Here is a 23,160-nt window from a genome sequence, read left to right as displayed (position 1 = left end):
AGGATTAATACTTAAAAACAAGTAGAAAAAAGAAATACCTTGCAGGATTAACAATAAGCCTGAAGAAAATGTTTACAGGAAAGTTATTATATGGTAGAATGATCGTGAATATGTCTATGTATCCCATCAACAACAACGACATACATGCCTTCACCTTCTGCTATAAAGGCAACAATAAAGATAAACAAAGAGATAATCAATCGTGAATCGTAACGACACCGGGAGGTGAAAATATAACCAACTGAAGCATCTGGCAACGTGGCGGTGTTGCCACCAAGTCATCCATGAATATATATCACTGCCAAGTGATCGACTCTTACATATCTAAGAGCCACAACTACAACGCTTCCATCATGTCGCCATACGAAGGCGATTCCTCAACCACACCACCAGCTTTCCGTCACACACGTACTCTTCGTGAATCCCCCTTAGCTCAAGCTTTACGAAAGGTGTGAGGGAGAAGGTGTACAGCTGGGGGTGGCTGTGAGGAAGACGAGTCTGGCTGGAGAAGTTCCGGGTGAGAGGGAGAGACGACCACGGCATAGTTGCCAACGATGGCTCTGCTACAGTCAAGGTGGCTTCTACAGTTAGCAACTTCCGCTACGCTGCCTCCACCTTGCCTGGTCCAACATCAAGACTTGTATGTGTGTCGCGTATCATCTAAACCTGAAACTCCTCCGCCTGGCGACTCGTTCCTCCAAGAAAATCCTGCTAGTGCTTCAAGTCAGTCTCCATTACAGGTCATAGATGTTTTAATCATGATGTCCACATATGATGGCCCAAGTCTTTATAATACACACACACACACACACAATTCTACCGTTGATGCGTCTTAATTACAAAGTTTATATCATTATAAATCTTAAGACTTGATACATTATCATCATCACGTGGAGCAGATCACAAGCAGCCCACACTCTGCAATACCTACACAACTGACATGAATAATATGTCTGATATCAAGAGTTTATTTTGGCCTTTATATGCAACACTAATCACGTATGATAGAGTTTATTTCGACCTTTATATACAACACAGTAATCACGTATGATAGTAAGAGTTTATTTTGACCTTTATATACAACACAGTAATCACGTATGATAGTAAGAGTTTATTTTGACCTTCATATACAACACAGTAATCACGTATGATAGTAAGAGTTTATTTTGACCTTTATATACAACACAGTAATCACGTATGATAGTAAGAGTTTATTTTGACCTTTATATACAACACAGTAATCACGTATGATACCAAGAGTTCTGATGCCAAATGCGTCAGTCATCTATAACAACAATATATAAACTATGAATTGTATCAACTGTAATGCGGGGGCCCGACTTGCTGCATGAAGAAAACGCGATGCTCCGAAAATAACGAAAATAAAAACAAACGAAGACTTTATATATATCTCGTACACAGATAAAAAAATAAAGTCATAATAAAATTGTTTGATATTTTCCGTCTTCGATCACGTGACAGTCTGGGTAGAAATACGTTGTGTGAGAGCCTGAGTTACGGTGCAGAAAACTGTGAGGCACATCATCCGCGGCTCTCAGGAAGCTGGCCACTTCCACCGGTGGTGAGTGACCAACCTCGACATCTCGACTTTATGAGTTTTAAACATTCATCTTCTCTCCAGAGACGACGCAGCCAGCCACACACGAGAGGAGACTTTGACACCCCTTCAGAAATTAACTTTTTTTGCAAACTTACCGAAATCTTTCTTAGAAAGTTTTACATTAATTTCTTATATGAAATGATCATTAAAATCGAATTGCTCTTTTGTTATGTACAAGTACCAAAGTAAATGAAATATTAAATGACTGATTTATAAAAATATTAAACATATAAATATATATGCAGAATCACCAGAAGAGAAAACTGTGCATATATATATATATATATATATATATATATATATATATATATATATATATATATATATATATAATATTTCTTTCATACTATTCGCCATTTCCCGCGTTAGCGAGGTAGCGTTAAGAACACAGGAATGAGCCTTTGAGGGAATATCCTCATCTGGCTCCCTTCTCTGTTCCCTCAAAGGTTCAGTCCTCTATTCTGAACGCTACCTCCCTAAAACGGGAAATGGCGAATAGTATATAAAATATATATATATACATATATATATATATATATATATATATATATATATATATATATATATATATATATATATATACATCATTCCTATTCAGTGATAATAATGAACCACTTCGTCACTCAACATTTATAAAGAAAACTAAACATAAGACCCAACTCACAAAAGTTACATAATAATAATGTGTACATATATGAAGGAAGATTTACCTGTCATTTTCCTAACTTCAAATCTTCCTCTTTCTTGCGTGTGTCATGGTGGATAATGATGCATTATGTTGCAGGAAACATCTCCACTACAGACACCACCACACCTCAGGCCCTTGAACACGTAGGTTGCCGACCCTCGAGTACGACCCTTGAACACGACGGTGCGACCCTTGAACACGACGGTACGACCCTTGAACACGACGGTACGACCCTTGAACACGACGGTACGACCCTTGAACACGACGGTGCGACCCTTGAACACGACGGTACGATCCTTGAACAAGACAAGGACTTTTACTACGACGGTTCGACCCTTATATGCTCAACAGGTTGGTCCCTGCTGGCGTGATAGATTTTCGGGTAATTATGTCACTGCTAAGCAGGAACCTTTTACAGGAAATATGGAAAGTATGAAGAGGAAAAGATGGCGAGAGTGAGAAGTTATACCACTGAACCATGCCATGCCGCCGTTCACCGCCCTCCGACTCGAGAGAAGAAACTGAGGGGCCCGGAGGGCACAAAGCTGCTAGTCACCACCCTTCAGGTGCCTGTCAGGTCAGAGGTCACGCCATCGTACCAAAGGGTCGTGACGTAGCGAGAATCTCAAAAAGGGAAGGAACATACGATGCCCCACTGCAGATGATCTGGGCCCGTACCATAAAGAACTGGTTCAATGTACGATCTGTTGATTTACCACTCTCTCTCTCCCTCTCTCTCTCTCTCTCTCTCTCTCTCTCTCCACACACACAACAGACCAGTTTAATAAACTGGGAGTCGCTAGAGGCAATCGCAGATACATGCGTGAGAGTGAGTGAGGATGGGGTGTGTGTGTGTGTGGTGGGGGGGAAGACGGGTGGAAATGCTGGCAGGGGGGTGTTGTTTGGGCGATGGACACGGAGGGGGGGAGAAGTTGCGGTGGGGGGGGGAGGGGAGATATGAATTGGAAACCGGGGGGGTCGGGGGGGTTGAAGTGATGGTAACAATGGTTGCTGGTATACGGATGGAGGAGGAGGGGTGTGTGTGTGTGGTGATGGTAACATGTGGTGCTTGAGCCGGGTGGGCGGAGGTTGTGGGGCGTGTGGGAGGAGGTTCAGGTGATGGCGTGGGCTGGCTGAAAGAGGCTGGCCGGGAGGGATGGTGGGTGGGTGGGGGGAAGGAAAGATGACATCATCATCAGCAGCAGTTGGTAACCCCCATCCCATCCTCCCCACTCGTCCTAAGGTGTTCTCAGCTCACCCACCCACCCACCCACCCGGAGCATGAGAAACCTTCAGCCAGTACACTCCTCTCCATCATGACCTTACCACACCACAGGACAACACACCTCCCTCCCTCCCTCACTCCACCAGAGATCGTCATGGAACAGAACAGACACGAACTAAACATCAAATACGGCAACTTGAACCATACCATCTACAAACATTATATATATAAGTCTATGAACGCTCGTTGTATGTCTTGGACAATCGCATGTTTACCAAATGGCGTCCTAGCTTCATCTCTGCGATGTATATCAACTGACTTATATATTTCTCTCTTGTGTCTCCCCTGATGATGTGATTATTACACGAAAGTGCACTTGGGAAATTTTCGTGTTTCATTTTCCCCCGTGGACTCATAGGAATATCTTGATCACGCGCAAAACTGTGATCCTTTCCAATATATATATATATATATATATATATATATATATATATATATATATATATATATATATGGTAATGTATAAATTCCAGGAGATACATCGACATTCCAAAGGATTTACAAACAAAATTTGGAAAAAAGTAAACAAACATATTGGAAAGTTCAGCCTAGGGCCCAGCTGGCAGGTTCCATCCCTGGCTTGCGGCAGTCGGTCCACAGTCAACCCAACTGTTCATCCATCCCCCTGAGGGTGGTTGGTCGTTGAAGACCTCCCAGATGGTAAAACGACCCCCCCCTCCCCCCACCTTGGCAACAAGTGGGTTAGCTAACAAGTTGTACTCCAGATGAACCCAAGATTAGACAGGTATGTACAACCTACCTGTGTGTGTTGGACAGACAGGAACAGTATTGTACGACGGGGAGAGTACACACACACACACACACACACACACACACTAGGGGAGAGAGGGCAGTGTCGGAACCCATGCATCGCGAAAAGAAAACTGGATGAGGAAGTTCATATAAATCAAAGAGTCGCTGGACACGCCGGACAGTGTGGGTTCCCCTCTCTTTGGCAGGAAGTGACCCAGACGCGCAGGAAGGGACAGACGCTGGCTGACCCGGGACAGAGAAAAGTCTGAGGGCGGGACGGGACGCCCTTGTGGGCGGCGAGAGAAAGGCAGGTCCCTTGGGCGACCGGGGTTAGGGTGGGTGTGTGTGTGTGTGTGTGTGTGTGTGTGTGTGTGTGTGTGTGTGTGTCCCGCCTCTCCTCGGAGGCAGCGTCCACGCCGTGCAGGTTCCCCACTACACCTCTGCCAACATGGGATCCAGCCAGGCCGGCATCATGTCCCGCCACACACACACACACACAAGAGAGAGAACCAGGCAACGTGCAGGCGAAACACGGGAGCTGGAGACGTTTGGTTACACCAAACTGTGTATAAGAGAGAGAGAGAGAGAGAGAGACTGCACATCTACCTACAACTACCTCAAGACGAGATATTCGACCACGAGGCGCGAATGTTGAAAAAAAAAGAGAGAATGGAGACAAGAGGTTACCCGCTGTTAGTCACCCGCTACAGAAAATGAGAAGCATTTCTTCACCCTCCCAAGTGAGCGATGACGTAGCCCAAATGGAATCGTCCAGCTGTCTTCCAGGCTATTCCAGTGTGCGACGCCCCTGTTTCTGGCGAGGCTAATTTTCCCCCTTTTTCCCCCCCCACGTTCAATACCCCAGTGTTCAATGATATGAAGAATCAACGCGCAACTCCAACTAGGTTTATTTATCGATGTGTCTGAAAAATCTTGAGAATTTTAAGAACTTTATCACCTCCCTTTGTCCATGTACTGTACCCCGCTGTACCCTCTGTACTGGCCTCCACCTACCCCCACCTACTGCACCCACTATACTGGCCTCCACCTACCCCCACCTACTGTACCCAGTGTACGTACTGTACTGGCCTCCACCTACCCCCACCTACTGTACCCAGTGTACGTACTGTACTGGCCTCCACCTACCCCCACCTACTGTACCCAGTGTACGTACTGTACTGACCTCCACCTACCCCCACCTACTGCACCCACTATACTGGCCTCCACCTACCCCCACCTACTGTACCCAGTGTACGTACTGTACTGGCCTCCACCTACCCCCACCTACTGTACCCAGTGTACGTACTGTACTGGCCTCCACCTACCCCCACCTACTGTACCCAGTGTACGTACTGTACTGGCCTCCACCTACCCCCACCTACTGTACCCAGTGTACGTACTGTACTGGCCTCCACCTACCCCCACCTACTGTACCCCATGTACGTACTGTACTGGCCTCCACCTACCCCCACCTACTGTACCCAGTGTACGCACTGTACTGACCTCCACCTACCCCCACCTACTGTACCCAGTGTACGTACTGTACTGACCTCCACCTACCCCCACCTACTGCACCCACTATACTGACCTCCACCTACCCCCACCTACTGTACCCAGTGTACGTACTATACTGACCTCCACCTACCCCCACCTACTGTACCCAGTGTACGTACTGTACTGGCCTCCACCTACCCCCACCTACTGTACCCAGTGTACGTACTGTACTGACCTCCACCTACCCCCACCTACTGTACCCAGTGTACGTACTATACTGACCTCCACCTACCCCCACCTACTGTACCCAGTGTACGCACTATACTGACCTCCACCTACCCCCACCTACTGTACCCAGTGTACGCACTGTACTGACCTCCACCTACCCCCACCTACTGTACCCAGTGTACGTACTGTACTGACCTCCACCTACCCCCACCTACTGCACCCACTATACTGACCTCCACCTACCCCCACCTACTGTACCCAGTGTACGTACTATACTGACCTCCACCTACCCCCACCCACTGTACGCTCTATACTTTACATTCCTCATACATTTCCTACCCTGAAGTTCTCATATCAAACGCTTGATTCCCCTCACCTTATTTTCTTCGGCTCATCTAATACTACAATCGGTGCCACGTATTTAAAACGACGAGTCTTATGCTAAGATGACGACAAAGGACACTATACCGTTACCGTCTCTGGCGAATAAGATCCAAAACCACATTTCTCGAGCTGTGTGTGTACGCTGACATGACATGTCACTGATACCAAGTTTCATATTCTCCTCTCGTACTCCAGCAGGCGGTTCTCTCATTGTCCTAGACCCGTTTTTCTGGTCTTAATCTGCAACATGCATTACTGCGAGTGTGTCTGGCTTGATCGCCTCACTAAGGTAACAACCCGCATGACGTGTTCAACACATTTTACGATCAGTCTCAGATAAACATACCCACATCCCATTTCTGTATCGTCACCAAACCGTATTCTCCTGTGCCCAGACCCAATGCTAGACCATTTGTTACAGTTTTACATCGTTCGTATCAAGTGTAGACGATGCACGACCATTCTGGATCACTCAGGATACATCACAAGAACAAGAGGGGACCCAAGATGGAACCCTGCGGAACACCTGGTCAAGTTAAGAAATTAAGTGTTTTATGTTCTTATTTTTTCCGTCAGTCTGCCAGCGTTCTCAACAGGTGTATATTTCGACATCGGTAATAAAGAAGGGCGTCATAAAGCACAGTCTGCCGTGCCATTACTTCAGGAAAGACCTTTATGGACATCTGGTCCGGTTATGACAACGGAGCTGTTGCTCAGAAACCGTCTGGTAAACTGGTCTAGATAAAACCGCAACCAAAGCCATGTTATCTACAACATCTACTGCAAACAGCCATGTTATCTACAACATCTATTGCAAACACACCCATGTTATCTACAACATCTATTGCAAACACACCCATGTTATCTACAACATCTATTGCAAACAGCCATGTTATCTACAACATTTGTTCCCACCGAAACCACGTTCATCATCTGTTGTTAACCTATTTTCAAGCCTGAACACCCCCAGTTGGCCCAGCCAGAACAGGTCCCCTCCATCAATGAGTGTCGACGTGAAGCTAATTGGGCAAGTGATTAGAGAGAAGATATCTTGTCAACTTTCTTTAATATGACGAGTCATTTACCGGGTTCCAGTCCTCCAGCACTTCCCATCCTTAATAATGATTTCCTGCCATGGAGGAAGGCGTGTCCACCAGGCCTCCTCAACGCACTTCAACCATCACCCGTAAATACTGTATGACCTCATACATCTCAGCTGCAATGTCGACACTCTCTCTCTCTCTCTCTCTCTCTCTCTCTCTCTCTCTCTCTCTCTGGCCTGAGAGACAGGAGACAAGAGAGATGCTATATGCTAGGGAGTACGTGGGAAGGTCATCTGCTTTCTTTAATCTACACTTCTGGAAAGAGGACAGCAGAGCGGAGGGATAGGATGGGATGGAGGAGGAGAGGAGAGAGAGAGAGAGGTTGAGGAAGAGTAGCTCGCCAGACACGAGGACCTTGGGAGAGCAGCAAAGGACATGACAGGGGTAACTCGCCCTTGTGGCCACCTTGCGAAGCTCCCCCCCGCCCCCCCATCACCATCACGCACCCCACGGCCCTCTCATCAAGCACTCAACCATCACCACACACACACTCGCCCCCCCCAACACTCTCATCAAGCACTCGCCGCCACAACCACCACCATCTTACTCTCTCCATAACAGATGGCGTTTCATCATTTTCTGGCCAGCAGGTGAGCCGGAGGGAGAGGTGAGGGAGATACCGTCTGCCTGGCTGTTTCTCCCACGTTAAGACACCAACTGTCATCAACCAATCAACCATTTTCTGTATCATCTGCTGCTTGTGTCCCCGAACGGGGCGACGTCTGCAAAACCTCTGAGGTTCTCACTTTCACTGACGTACATCATGGTCATCAACACAGCCATCATGAACACGGTCTCAAGAGCCACCATTAACATGGTCATCAACACAGCTACTATCAACATATTCATCAACAGAGCCATCATCATCACGGTCATCAACAGAGCCGTGGCCTCCCACATGGTGTAAACTGTCCAGGGGTCATCTCCACCTTCCAGTCCCTCACCTGTGGCCTCCTACAGGGTGTACACTGCCCAGGGGTCATCTCCACCTTCCAGTCCCTCACCAGTGGCCTCCCACATGTTGTACTCTACCCAGGGGTCATCTCCACCTTCCAGTCCCTCACCTGTGGCCTCCCATAGGGTGTACACTGCCCAGGGGGTCATCTCCACCTTCCAGTCCCTCACCTGTGGCCTCCCACAGGGTGTACACTGCCCAGGGGTCATCTCCACCTTCCAGTCCCTCACCTGTGGCCTCCCACAAGTTGTACACTGCCCAGGGGTCGTCATCACCTCCCAGTCCCTCACCTGTGGCCTCCCACAGGCTGGACACTGCCCAGGGGTCATCTCCACCTTCCAGTCCCTCACCTGTGGCCTCTCACAGGGTGTACGCTGCCCTATAAGTAGCAGGGAAATGATGAATATATACATCCCTCGGGCCTATGTTATGTCACCTCTGCACTTCGAGGCTGCACTCCAATCAGCAGCAGGGAAATGAACTCATGTCTAGCGAGATGTTTCTTGAGGACACATCACCCCTTACCATCTACTGTGAACGACGCATCCTCGCTGATAGCGACTTTTTTTCATTTGTGTTGTAATCAACCGCATGTAGCCGTGGATGTGGTGGTGTTGGCAGAGGCTGTGGTCACGATCGTGGCCGGCCAACATGCTGCCAACGGTGCTGGTAGCAGCTGTCAAAACACTTGTCCAAGTGGGCGGGGTCGGGCGATGCATGACTAACCACGCCCACCTCCCGTCACAGAACCGTGTAACTACACAAACGAGCGGTCACTTACGGTCGTTAGTCAATATATGTGAATCAAACCATCTGTTTTACCTTCCTTTGCTACAATAGACATTAGCTAAGCTCCCGTTCACATACCTCCATCACAGTTATATAAACCCGCTCACATTTATATAGTCTTTTCCTATAAATCTCTACCGCTGGACCTCCGTGGTGTAGCGGTCCTGACCATGACGCATTCACGAGCCGGCGCCCACGGCCGAGTGGAAAGGTTCGAATCCTGGTTGCGGGAGTCGGTCCACAGTAAGGCCAGCTGTTCATCCACCTGGGGGGGTTGGTCGACTGATGTACAATGCCTCCCACATCAGACAACACAAGACCTGCCACGCCACCTTTAAATACGCTTCAAACCCAACCTGATCATAGCTCCCTATTGCCCCTCCTCCACGACCAAGACCTCATCTATATTCTCCATGTCAAAGTTACGCAGTTTTGCGGAGGAGCAAGGTAATAATAACCCTCATGAGATGGTGGTATGTGCCATGTTCTTCTGTTGTGTAGTCAGGATGGCGACCTGTGAGCACACACACACACACAGACACATAAGGCCAACACTAGAACATGCTTCTCAAGTTTGGTCGCTGCACCTGAAGGAGCACAAAGAGCTCACAGAGAAGGTCTAGACGAGGATGACAGTGATGGTACCAGAGTGAAGACGGCTGGGTTACGGGGGCGAAGCTGGAGAGTTCACAGGTGCCCATCTTGGAAGAGAGAAGAGCGAGGGACGATCTGGTGACGCTTTAAAAAAAAAGTTGTCCCAAAACGTTTGGTTTTAGGAAGGACAAACAAACATTATTATGGGATATAGAAAACGTTACCTGTGCCATATTAAGTCGGGTCACGACCCATGAGGCATCAAGCCGCCCACACACGACATATCCGGAGCCCACGTTATCCGGAATCTTAATTATCCGGGGGCTGCTCTTACTCAAGAACATGGGGGGGGGAAGGGAGGGGTTCTGCTTCAGCGTCAGGAATAGACGTTACGAGGCGAAACTCTCTCGTGTTTCAGTCATCAGACGCTTCCATGGTCAGAAGTTTCTGTAATACGATGTGTCAGTCATCAGACGTTTTGAGTCATCAAACGTCGTTATACAACGTTTAAATTATCAATCATTTAAGTTATCAAACGTATCAGTTATCAAACGTTCCAGTTATCAAACGTTCCAGTTATCAAACGTTCCAGTTATCAAACGTTCCAGTTATCAAACGTTCCAGTTATCAAACGTACAAGCTGGACGTTGAATCTACCAAATGTTTCAATCATCTACGTTTCAATTATCTCGGAAATTTCACTCATCAGGTGTGTCAATTATCCGGTGTTTCCCAGCGTCATCTTTCTGTAACAATCAGAACTAATCATCGTCAGCTTCAATTAGCCTCGTGTCAATTATCTGGAGTTTCAGTAATCCTGGGTTTCAAGTATCTTGAGTTCCCTCTTACCAAGGCATGAGAAAGCCAAGGAAAAGATCCTCTGTTACGCCTGTATGTGATTAACTACATCGTTACCCTTAAACCTTAACCATTTAAGGTAAGCGGGAGCAGGCTTGATGAAGGCAAGAGTGACATTAAGGCAAGTTAACATTTCCATGGTTCAGAAGGTAGGAGGAAAGGTGGGGTGGGTGGGGGACGAACGAAAGATAAAGTGGGTTAAGGTAGATAAATGATTTACACTTGAAAATAAATAATGTATGTAGGAAATATAAGTAACAATAAGGCAAGGGAGGTCAAGGGCAAGAGGAGAGAGACCTTAGGAAAGTGTAAAAAGGTAAGATGTTGACAGAGGGTGAGGCAGGGGTGGGGGGTGTGGGGGGATGACACAGGGACACGGTACGACCATCAGCCTCCCACATCTACAGTAACCAACCCCCGCCACCTACCGACACGGACATAGAAAACGGGGTGTCCTGGTCCTGTTTTAAAGGTGATGGACGCCGTCACTCGGGCTATATAAATCAAGCCGAGGTTTCATACACATTTGATCGAGACCAGACTGTGCCACAGACGAAAGGTAAACAACCCCCACCTAACCCACCCCCCCTCTCAGTGGGAAGGGGGTAGTTCTGAGAACCCGAGAGGCTGGGGTCACCCTCCGTGCCCATATAGGGTCGGCTGGGGTCAGGCCGGGGGTCACAGCCACCACCAGTGGAACCCAGACGCTATATAATGACTATATAACCCAACATGGCGGCCATCTTGAGTTTTATATTTCAGACACAAACCTTCAATAATATTTTTTCACTTATGTTTTTTTCTCTGTAGATTTATTCCATTTTCTAGTCAGCAGGTAACCGCATCATAGATTACTTTGTGCCGCGTACCTCTAAATCTCTCTCTCTCTCTCTCTCTCTCTCTCTCTCTCTCTCTCTCTCTCTCTCTCTCTCTCTCTCTCTCTCTCTCTCTCTCTCGGGTGTGTCTCAAGTACAGGGTACGACAGTCGTGTGTGTGTGTGTGTGTGTGTGTGTGTGTGTTCAGTCTTCTGGACTTCTTCATACAGGTTTGACCTGTGACCCAGCCAGAGTGTAATGTGACCTTATGACCCGAGGGAGTCCAGACTGGTCGTGTACGTGTTTCTCCGGGTAACCTCCCGCACCTGCAGGTACCAAGGAACGCCCTGGCCGCGTTCACCTTGGGCAACGCGTTCAGACGCTAACGCCATATACGTCGGGTTCTTGGCAGGGTTCGAACCCCGGCATGATGAGTGACCGCCAACACTTCATCCAGAATGACGGGAAAGCCAGGAGCTGAACCCTCGACCTACAGCAGTGGTGGTATGTTCCAGGGATGGGCTCCTTATCTTCCAGTGGTGGTATGTTCCAGGGATGGGGTCCTTACCTTCCAGTGGTGGTATGTTCCAGGGATGGGGTCCTTACCTTCCAGTGGTGGTTATGTTCCAGGGATGGGGTCCTTACCTTCCAGTGGTGGTATGTTCCAGGGATGGGCTCCTTATCTTCCAGTGGTGGTTATGTTCCAGGGATGGGGTCCTTACCTTCCAGTGGTGGTTATGTTCCAGGGATGGGCTCCTTACCTTCCAGTGGTGGTATGTTCCAGGGATGGGCTCCTTACCTTCCAGTGGTGGTTATGTTCCAGGGATGGGGTCCTTACCTTCCAGTGGTGGTATGTTCCAGGGATGGGGTCCTTACCTTCCAGTGGTGGTATGTTCCAGGGATGGGCTCCTTATCTTCCAGTGGTGGTATGTTCCAGGGATGGGGTCCTTACCTTCCAGTGGTGGTATGTTCCAGGGATGGGCTCCTTATCTTCCAGTGGTGGTATGTTCCAGGGATGGGGTCCTTATCTTCCAGTGGTGGTATGTTCCAGGGATGGGGTCCTTACCTTCCAGTGGTGGTATATACAAGGGTTAGACACCTTATGGTTCAATGCCTGAATATTCAAAGGGTTGGATCCTCATTTCCCCGCCCTCAAACATGCCAACATTCAGGGATGTACACCTCGTATTCTGGTCCAACATCCTAACAGCAGCAGCGACAATCACAGCTAAACAACCCATCACAGGTTTCCTTCATGTACAAACTACATCCCGAGTGTTAACACTACGTGACTACTGTGTGTGGCAGCAGCTGGGGAGAGGTCCTACGTCACTAGTGTGGGTGGCAGCAGCTGTGGCGAGGTGGCGGCTGTGCCCCCTGTGGTAACCTGTCACGACTCTGGTTGGCTCCAGGGTCACAAAAGTCTCATCCTTCCAGATTGTTGCTCCTTCCAGCCTCACGGCCCCGAGTCCTCTCTCTCTCTCTCTCTCTCTCTCTCTCTCTCTCTCTCTCTCTCTCTCTCTCTCTCTCTCTCTCTCTCTCTCTCTCTACAGTGATGGTGGGAGTGACCTGAGCAGAACATTTTCCAGCAGTCTTTTGCTATCTGGCGCCAGTCCTTCCAGAACCGCTCGACACACACACACATATATATATATATATATATATATATATATATATATATATATATATATATATCCTTCATCTGAAGTCTTCCAGGGTGTAAGAGATGGCCTTCCAGACCTTCTCAGACCTTGAGCCTTCGTTAGAACGTGTCCAGTGGTCCTTCCAGAAACCTTAGGCCTTCCAGGACCCTCAGACCTCAAGCCTTCGTTAGACCTACGTGTCCAGTGGTCCTTCCAGAAACCTTAGACCTTCCAGGATCCTCAGACCTCAAGCCTTCGTTAGACCTACGTGTCCAATGGTCCTTCCAGAACCCTTAGGTCGAGAGAGTCTGGACTAAGCCACCGGTCGAGCAAATCCGGATGGTTCCCAGGGGGCCCCGCCCTTCGTGTCTACTTCCGGAACACCGGCAGCCCCCACCACCACCACCTTGATCCCTCCCTGCGACACACCCACACACACACACTCGACTCGTCCGAGGCTGATCCACATCCAACATGGATCACCCCAGCACACGACCAAGCTGGTCCTGGACGACTCAACACACACACAGACCCACACACACACACACACACACACACACACACACACACACACAGAGGACAGCGAGGCATGACGAGCGAGGGTAAACCGTGAGCAGGTGTTGGTGTAGCCGCCACACAAGAGAACAGGGCTTCCCCGCCGTGGTGGGAGAGCCGTCCGTCCCAGGCCGGCCGCCGGGAGAGTTCATCCGGCAGAACGGTACACCGAAGGGAACTTTCTCAGCCTCGGCGTCCGGGAGCGGACGCCGCCGCCGAGGCTCACTCAACGGTACGATGGTTCCGCGGTGTGACCTCTAACTACCCAAACCCATGAGTGATGCACAACAATTCCTGGCTACACGCCTTCATACGGCTCTCCAGCACGACGGTACGACCCTTGACCCCACGACGGTACGACCCTTGACCCCACGACGGTACGATCCTTGACCACGACGGTACGATCCTTGACCCCACGACGGTACGATCCTTGACCCCACGACAGTACGACCCTTGACCCCACGACGGTACGATCCTTGACCCCACGACGGTACGACCCTTGACCCCACGACAGTACGACCCTTGACCCCACGACAGTACGACCCTTGACCACGACGGTATACGACCCTTGACCACGACGGTATACGACCCTTGAACACGACGGTATACGACCCTTGGGTATGACTGCCGTACCGTCGTGCTTTAGGGAACAAGTTCCACAAATACCATCGACCAGTTTACAATGAGAGTGAAAACACAAGTAAATAATACGTCCTATACAACACAAAGCATCGCTTTACAACACGCTCAATTGGCCTCCCAAGGAAAGATTCTAAAACGAGGTAAACCAAGAGAAAGTTGTGGTTAAACGCTGTAATCACCAAGATGAATAATTAAGTATAAGTATTATCATTAATTAGATTACGGCTCGAATGACGGGTGCTGTGTGTGTGTGTGTGTGTTTGTGGTAGTTAACAAGTCATGTGTGGAGATGCCAGAGCGGGGTGGCGAGATAATAAGGCTATTACCGTCTCTCAAACGACCCTAACGGTGCCTCAAGACCCCCCTTCCCTAATCACCCACCAAACACATCGTTAGGGGGTCATTACTATCATTAGGAGCGCCCGCACCAACACATCCGGGTGACACGAAACCTGATTACCTTATATCTTCTGGTGATGTGGTCGCCCGCTGTACGCTGGTACCACGGCTCTCACAGTCTCACACGTCTCTGGTACCATGGCTCACACAAACATCTCTCTAGTATCATGGCTCACAGTCTCCCACATCTCTGATACCATGGCTCACAAACATCTCTCTGATACCATGGCTCACACAGTCTCACTCATCTCCGGTACTATGGATCACACAGTCTCCCACATCTCTAGTACCATGGCTCACTCATCTCTGGTACCATGGCTCAAAGTCTCCCACATCTCTGATACCATGGCTCACACAAACATCTCTCTGATACCATGGCTCACACAAACATCTCTCTGATACCATGGCTCACACAGTCTCACTCATCTCTGGTACTATGGATCACACAGTCTCCCACATCTCTGGTACCATGGCTCACACATCTCTGGTAACAAGTCTAGCACAATGTCTCTCTCAGTACAGGACCCAATCCACCCCAGGTGCACCAAAATGGCCACGACAGATGTAATCCTCGTACACAAAGTTAAGTCTGGGGGTAACCTAACCCCGACACCAGTGACCAACCTTCCATTAAGTCATTTCTGGTATTGTTCATCAGTCTTTAACTCCCTAGTGTCGCTTCGATGAGTAAAATAGCATAGGTTTCGACGTGGATGCTCGATGGCATTGTAACACGTGTTCATTACTTCGTCGTAAACACCGTGTTCATAACTTCGTCGTAAACACTGTGTTCATAACTTCGTCCTAAACACCGTGTTCATAACTTCGTCCTAAACACCGTGTTCATAACTTCGTCCTAAACACTGTGTTCATAACTTCGTCCTAAACACTGTGTTCATAACTTCGTCGTAAACACAGTGTTCATAACTTCGTCCTAAACACTGTGTTCATAACTTCGTCCTAAACACCGTGTTCATAACTTCGTCGTAAACACGTGTTCATAACTTCGTCGTAAACACGTGTTCATAACTTCGTCCTAAACACCGTGTTCATAACTTCGTTATATACAATCTTCGGCGTAACATTACGCTATACAATTAGCTTGCCATTTAAGCTGATCTCGCCATATATCCCTCGTGAGGTTATGAACCTTATCTCCCAGGTAACTGTTATTCAGCCCTCCTCCCTCCCCCGGATAATGACGTATACACGGATCGTATCTGTCTGGTAATTAGGGCCCCCCTCCTGGTGCTTAGCCCCCCCCCCCTCTCATAGTTATCCTACAACACCCACCTACAACCACCTGCTTCGTCACAAGAACCATTGTTGTTGTTGTTCATGTATAACAAGAGAACATAAACTTCCTCCATCGAAGCAAGAACATCCAGAGCACCTCACTGGTTCTTCCAAGGATGGGGTTCCTTACTTGACCTCTATATATATATATATATATATAAATATATATATATATATATATATATATATATTGTGTCTCTTGTCTTCATCCTTGAGCCTGTCTTACATCCAGCTTATCTACTTACACGTCCTCCAACGATAGATCCCTGTGTGCGTGTGCGTGTGTGTGTGTACGTGTGTGTGTGTACGTGTCTGTGTGTGTGTGTGTGTGCGTGTGTGTGTGTGTACGTGTCTGTGTGTGTGTGTGTGTGTGTACGTGTGTGTGTGTGTACGTGTGTGTGTGTGTACAGGTGGAAAAATATACCTCAAGACAAGGTCGACTCTCGCCAGCCTTACTGGAACACGACTGTCTTCAGCTGGCATATACATGTCTCTAACCCCGAATCCACCCCACCACCCACGTACCTGCTTAAACCCCCACCTAAACCTGCTTAAAACCACCAACACCCACGTACCTGCTTAAACCCCCACCTAAACCCGCTTAAAACCACCAACACCCACGTACCTACTTAAACCCCCACCTAAACCCGCTTAAAACCACCAACACCCACGTACCTGCTTAAACTCCAACCTAAACTCGCTTAAAACCACCATCACTCACGTACCTACTTAAACCCCCACCTAAACTCGCTTAAAACCACCAACACCCACGTACCTACTTAAACCCCCACCTAAACCTGCTTAAAACCACCATCACTCACGTCCCTGCTTAAACCCCCACCTAAACTCGCTTAAAACCACCATCACCCACGTACCTACTTAAACCCCCACCTAAACGTGCTTAAAACCACCTTTCATACACCTGCTTTAAAACCCATAAACCACCAAAGGGACACACGCCACAGTTATGAAATTCTCGAGTGAAATGCTACAGTCTACCACTACAACTACTACTACTACCACTACTACTACCACTACCACTACCACTACTACCACTATTACTACTACTTCATTTCCTTCGTCCTGTCATCACAAGTGTAGTTGTCCTCCTCCATTTTCCCCCAAAACCCCACAAATCCAGCTGTCAAAAATCACCCCCCAAAATTAAGATCCCCTCCCCCCCACACACACACACGATCCTGGTCATGTTATAAGAAACGAGTCTGGCTTTCCCGGGGATGAACAACCCACAACCACAACCCACAAACCCCACAACCCACAACCACAACCCCAACCCACAACCCCCAACGACAACCCCCACCCACAACCACCCACAACCCACAACCCACAACCCCAACCCACAACCCCCACAACCCACAACCCACACAACCACAACCCCAACCCACAACCCCAACCCACAACCCCAACCCACAACCACAACCCCAACCCACAACCCACAACCCCCAACCCACACAACCCACAACCACAACCCACAACCCCCACAACCCACAACCCCCAACCCACACAACCCACAACCACAACCCACAACCCCCACAACCCACAACCCCCAACCCACACAACCCACAACCACAACCCACAACCCCCACAACCCACAACCCCCAACCCACACAACCCACAACCACAACCCACAACCCCCACAACCCACAACCCCCAACCCACACAACCCCAACCCACAACCCACAATATAAAAAATGGCTTCCCACACTCAACCTGACACTCACAGTTCGTGTGGCGGAATGAAGCCATTTTTTCTCTCTTTTTTTTTCTGGTATTTTTTTCAATGTAATCTTCAGTTTCTCAATCCAGTTTAAGGTATATCTGATTTCCCGGTGTTTCTGAGCGGCAGGTTGGAGTCCTTGTGGAAAACGGGAGTGTGGGCTGGGAAAAAGACACTTTGAGGGTGTGCACTGCGTATGACCTCTCTCTCTCTCTCTCTCTCTCTCTCTCTCTCTCTCTCTGGGAATTTGGTGAAACAGTTACTGAAGGCCAGGTTCGAATCCTGGGTCGCGCGGGCGGGCGCGGGGCTGTGTCACATCACACAACACACACAGAGGCGCGCGTTCCCACCACCACACACGAGAAGAGGTCACGGTGAATCCAAGTTCCTGCTAGAGAGAGAGAGAGAGACAGACAGAGAGAGAGAGACAGAGACAGAGAGAGAGAGAGAGAGACAGAGAGAGACAGACAGACAGATAGACAGAGAGAGAGAGAGACTGCATGCAGGGATGGAGGCAGACGCGACTGCTGACCGTATAGGTGATCGAAAAGGGCCGGCCAGACGGAGGGTCTGGGGGCCCGACCGGCGCACACGCGACACGTCACACGACAGCGACGCACGATCGTCATCACCGGCTTTACGTGCGGCTGGTCAATACGTCTTGACGTACGATCCTCATCACCGGCTTTACGTGGGGCTGGTCAATGCGTCTTGACGTACGACGCACGATCCTCATCACCTGCTTTACGCGGGGCTGGTCAATACGTCTTGACGTACGACGCATTGCGTACATACGAACCTACGAAGCTGTAAGTGGGCGACCACCTGGCGTCCTCGCTACTGATCCGGTCCACAAATACGTTTTCTTGCCTCCCTATGTAAACCTTCGTCCAACTAAACGTCTACCTATCACACATGAACTCATTCCCACCAAATCGACGTAGCGCATCAAACACCTTTTTTTTTCTTTCCCACAACAAACCTGTCTGGGTTTTGCCGCCCACGAACGTGTCCGATTTGGAGAAACAATTAGAAACGAAAAGTCGTAATGTTCGTACCACACACGCACACACGAACGCCATCATGTCGAAGCCACGTAGCGAGAACCACCGATCCAGTTAGTGTGTGGAGACTGGCTCGTACCACAGTGGTGGACCACATCAGGGTGTCCAATGTGAAGCTTAGGGAAGAAAAAAAGAAAGTTATTACAACCCCTCGCTGCGGACAGGATTCGAACCTGTGCGGGCAGAGCCCAATGGATTTCAAGTCCATCTCCTTAACCACTCGGACACCGCAGCTGTGGTAGACACGCCACAGCTGTGGTAGACACTCAGCAGCTGTGGTAGTTACTGAGCAGCTGTGGTAGTTACTGAGCAGCTGTGGCAGACATTCAGCAGCTGTGGTAGACACACCGCAACTGTGGTAGCGGTTGCTGTGCATGCTACGGTACGGTACGGTACAATACCATGTGGTACAGCATCAGTAAGGTACATAACAGCAACAATACTTATATAACCTCATGATTCACACGGTATATATATAACCTCATGATTCACACGGTATATATAACCTCATGATTCACACGGCATATATAAATTCATGATTCACACGGTATATATATAACCTCATGATTCACACAGTATATATATAACCTCATGATTCACACGGCATATATAAATTCATGATTCACACGGTATATATATAACCTCATGATTCACACGGTATATATATAACCTCATGATTCACACGGTATATACAACCTGATGATTCACACGGTATATACAACCTCGTGATTCACACGGCATATATAACCTGATGATTCACACGGTATATATAACCTGACGATTCACACGGTATATATACAACCTCGTGATTCACACCAGTTCTGTATAACTGGCGGAGCCCTAACAACCAACCACAACCATCCTACCTACCTTCTGCTACATATTGTCCCACACAATCTTGTACCAACAGTTGTTATAGGCTATATAGCCGTGCACGAGGGTGGTTCTGTCGTACGTAACTACCACAACCATAGCCTACCACAACCATACAACCATAGCCTACCACAACCATAGCCTACCACAACCACAGCCACAATGTATCCCAGAGTTCAACCACAACCATAGCCACAATGTATCCCAGAGTTCAAAACCACAACCACATTTCGCGACACAGAGTTCTGTGCCTTACGTCACATAGCGGTAAGAGCGTCGTGTGGGGCCGCTTTACCACAGCCGATGCATCTGCCACCTTCGCCGGCGACAAAGAAATAACAACATAAAAAAAAGATGCCAAAATAATTTAGGTAAATTCGTCAGCGCAACTGCGCCACAAGAACTTTCATCTCGCGCAAGAGGAGGGCGGCGTGGGGGTGTGCTTGCATCATACACTCTTCTCTTCATCATTATACCCTAACCACCTTGTCTCGCGGGCAGTAGTTACTTCGCCTTATGTCAACAGTCATTATGGGCAACTTCTGTTTTAACCGAGGTGTTGGCGCTACCCTCCACCTCGAGGCAACGACGAGGCACGGATGGCGGCGGAAACAAGCCAAATCAACATCACCAACGAGGAAACCACACACACACACACACACACACACACACAGCAGTTGGGAACACAGCTTTCCTGGCGAAATGGCAGGTCAGAGGTCAAGCCACCAGGGAGAGGGAAGTGTCATGATCTGGGGCGACTGGAAATGACAACTGTTGATGGCCAAGATGGTTGGTTCTGTGGAGGAGTTTTCAAAGTAGAAGTCGTAGAAGTAGAAGTAATAGTAGTGGTAGTAGCAGTTGTAGTAGTAGTAATAATTGCAGTAGTAGTAGAAGTTGTAGTATTCCTAATCCTGTTGTAGCATCAATGTTTCCTGCCGTCTACAACACCACGTACAACCCACAACCCAGCCTCTCCACGTCTTCATGTCCTGTATACCAAGTTGTGGGCTCCGTGGAGTCGTATACCGTCCTGCTCCAAGTGGCGTCAACTACTATGGAGTAGTTAAGTGCCGTGTCAGCCAGCCCCTCTCGCCTAACGACCAAACGACCCTTCCTTCTGAACAAGACACCGTCAGCCACATCCCCACACCTGCACATCTTGGCGTCACACAACCAAGTATAACAACATCACAACCGTTCACCTCCACAGCCAAGACCGGCGTGTTTACCCCCAGCCTCTGTGGTGTCTATCCCGTCGTAAAACAGATCACCTGTGGTGGACGCTACGCGCTTGTCCTGAGACTCTCTCACGGCAAGGTCGTGACGACGGTCACCCGCTGGTAACATTTCTCTCTCGCTGCGGTGAGCGCTACGCGCTGACCCGCCGATGCCCCGCCACTCGCTACCCAAACCCACACACGTCATTGCTAAATCCTGACCCATTTTCTTTTTTTACGAAACAAAAACGGCGTATCGTATATCCACTTCCTGTGAAGTCATTATCATATGGATTTCCTCCTTTGTCATTTCCGTCTCTCAATATCCCTTTCCCCACATCCCACATGTGGGACGCTGGCGTCCCCCATGTGGGATGTCTATGGTCCTCCCTGACCCCATGATCAAGATTCCCCAAACATAGAAAATGTAAAGCACATTCTCCTCACTTCCCTTTCCCCTCGCGCCGGGGCCATTCTCCTGCAGGTGTAGCAGCAGGCGTGACCCACTTCCCTGTGCCAGGCAGCGGCTGGTGTAGGATGGACCACGGAGGGACCGGCGGGGGGGGGAGGGAGTCCCACATGGGGTGGGGGGGGGGGGGGACACCACCATAGTTCAGGGATACCCAGTCCCGCCTGTGGCTCCCAACATGGGCGTTGTGTGTGTGTGGCGGGTTCGGGTTGGTTGTAGGTTGACTGTTGTAGGCAGTGGTTGTGGAGGGGAGGGGGGGACCTCCCCCCCCATGGGGGGTGTACCTATGGTAATTCATGGTGGATGAAGACGCTGTCTATGGTTGTGTGGTGTGTGGGTGACCACAACCACGGCTGCTCCCACTTGGCGGACCACTGTGGGTGTATGGCGGCGGTGGCAGCAGAAGACCACAAGGACCACCGCGCTGGTTCATGCTACAACAGACCCCCCCCCCCGCTGATAATGGTGCTACAAGGTTGTAAGTTGTACACAGCAGACGCCCCTGGGAAGTACAACCCTCCTGGTTTTACCAGTGTTGTAGTGACGGCCACAACCACCTTACAACCTCCGTGTCACAACTGCTGGTCATAACACATCGCCTCATTCAAACCACCTCCTCATCTTGCCTATTTACTCCATGAACTTACAACTTACATTACCCCAAGATGTGGGAACCAAGGAGAATGGAGGAATGGGACAAAGGGTTTTAATATCATTTGTTTACAACCCTCTTAACTTGTGTATCATATAAACAATTGGTGTTGGTTATCTCCTACCTGACTGTCGTGCCTCCAACCAACACGTAATAAACAAACACAAAAATGCAGCTGGATGATGTAAATAGGTCAGTTGTGTAACCCACCCACTACACACACAGGCTGGTGTTACCGGGCTCAGCCTGCAAGACGCTACACAGCCAGTGAGAATGTCACCCTGGACGAGGCTGCAGCACTGGGAGCGAGCAAGCTACACACTTCCTCGCTCCAAAGGAGTCCGCATCTCCCTGCAACAGGAAGTAGCGCACCCTTGGGTGGCAGGAACCTTAAAAAGAAAATAGGTTCTGGGTTAACACCAGGACCCCTTCGTAGAAAATGGTGCTGGGGTAACTACAAATGAATACATACAACGGTGTTACCGGGCTCCGCCTCCATATGGCTACTCAGCGACTGAAAAGTCGCCATCGTTAATGTATTGTACCAGAGTCAAAGGACGGTACAATAACGTGTAGGAACTCACACCACAGTAGTCCAACACTTCCCTGCTACTGGATGCGGCGCAGCCTCTTGTCCATAGAGGTGACCCCGGGGTTACATAACCAACAATATCCGTCATGTGGCTATTGACGAGGTAGATAATGTTAAGTTTGACGTGGACGAGCCATGCGCTACACAACTCCGGCGGTAAACAAGGAAATGCCATTTTTTTTTTCTTGATCAATAATTGTTGTGGACATGACGAGGGGAGAGAGAGAGAGTGGGTCCTGCTGCCTGTGTGGCCTTCAGCAATCTCTCGACATATGGTGCAACGAGAGTGTAGGCGACCCACACACACACACAGAAAACGGTGGCTGGGTTTGTCAGGCAGATGAAGGCTTAATCGAGGTTAACAGGATTATGGACATTGTATTACAGGAGAGGGGCATTACCACACTCTCCTTCCTTTACCGTAATACATATAATATATATATATATATATAT

General features: G+C 49.0%; 1 protein-coding gene and 1 non-coding gene across 2 annotated transcripts in view; both read right to left on the bottom strand.

The window, feature by feature from the left end:
• The window catches only part of LOC139767469 (uncharacterized), a 192,336-nt gene that overhangs the window by 142,914 nt on the left and 26,262 nt on the right, over nt 1-23,160 (bottom strand). The gene's annotated exons all lie outside the window — the stretch shown is intronic.
• TRNAS-UGA (transfer RNA serine (anticodon UGA)) lies at nt 19,057-19,138 on the bottom strand. The gene has a single exon. It is a non-coding gene; the product is annotated as a tRNA-Ser (tRNA).

The sequence above is a fragment of the Panulirus ornatus genome, chromosome 61 (genome assembly GCF_036320965.1).
Source record: "Panulirus ornatus isolate Po-2019 chromosome 61, ASM3632096v1, whole genome shotgun sequence".
NCBI lineage: Eukaryota > Metazoa > Arthropoda > Malacostraca > Decapoda > Palinuridae > Panulirus > Panulirus ornatus.
This window is presented reverse-complemented; position numbering and strand designations above follow the sequence as displayed.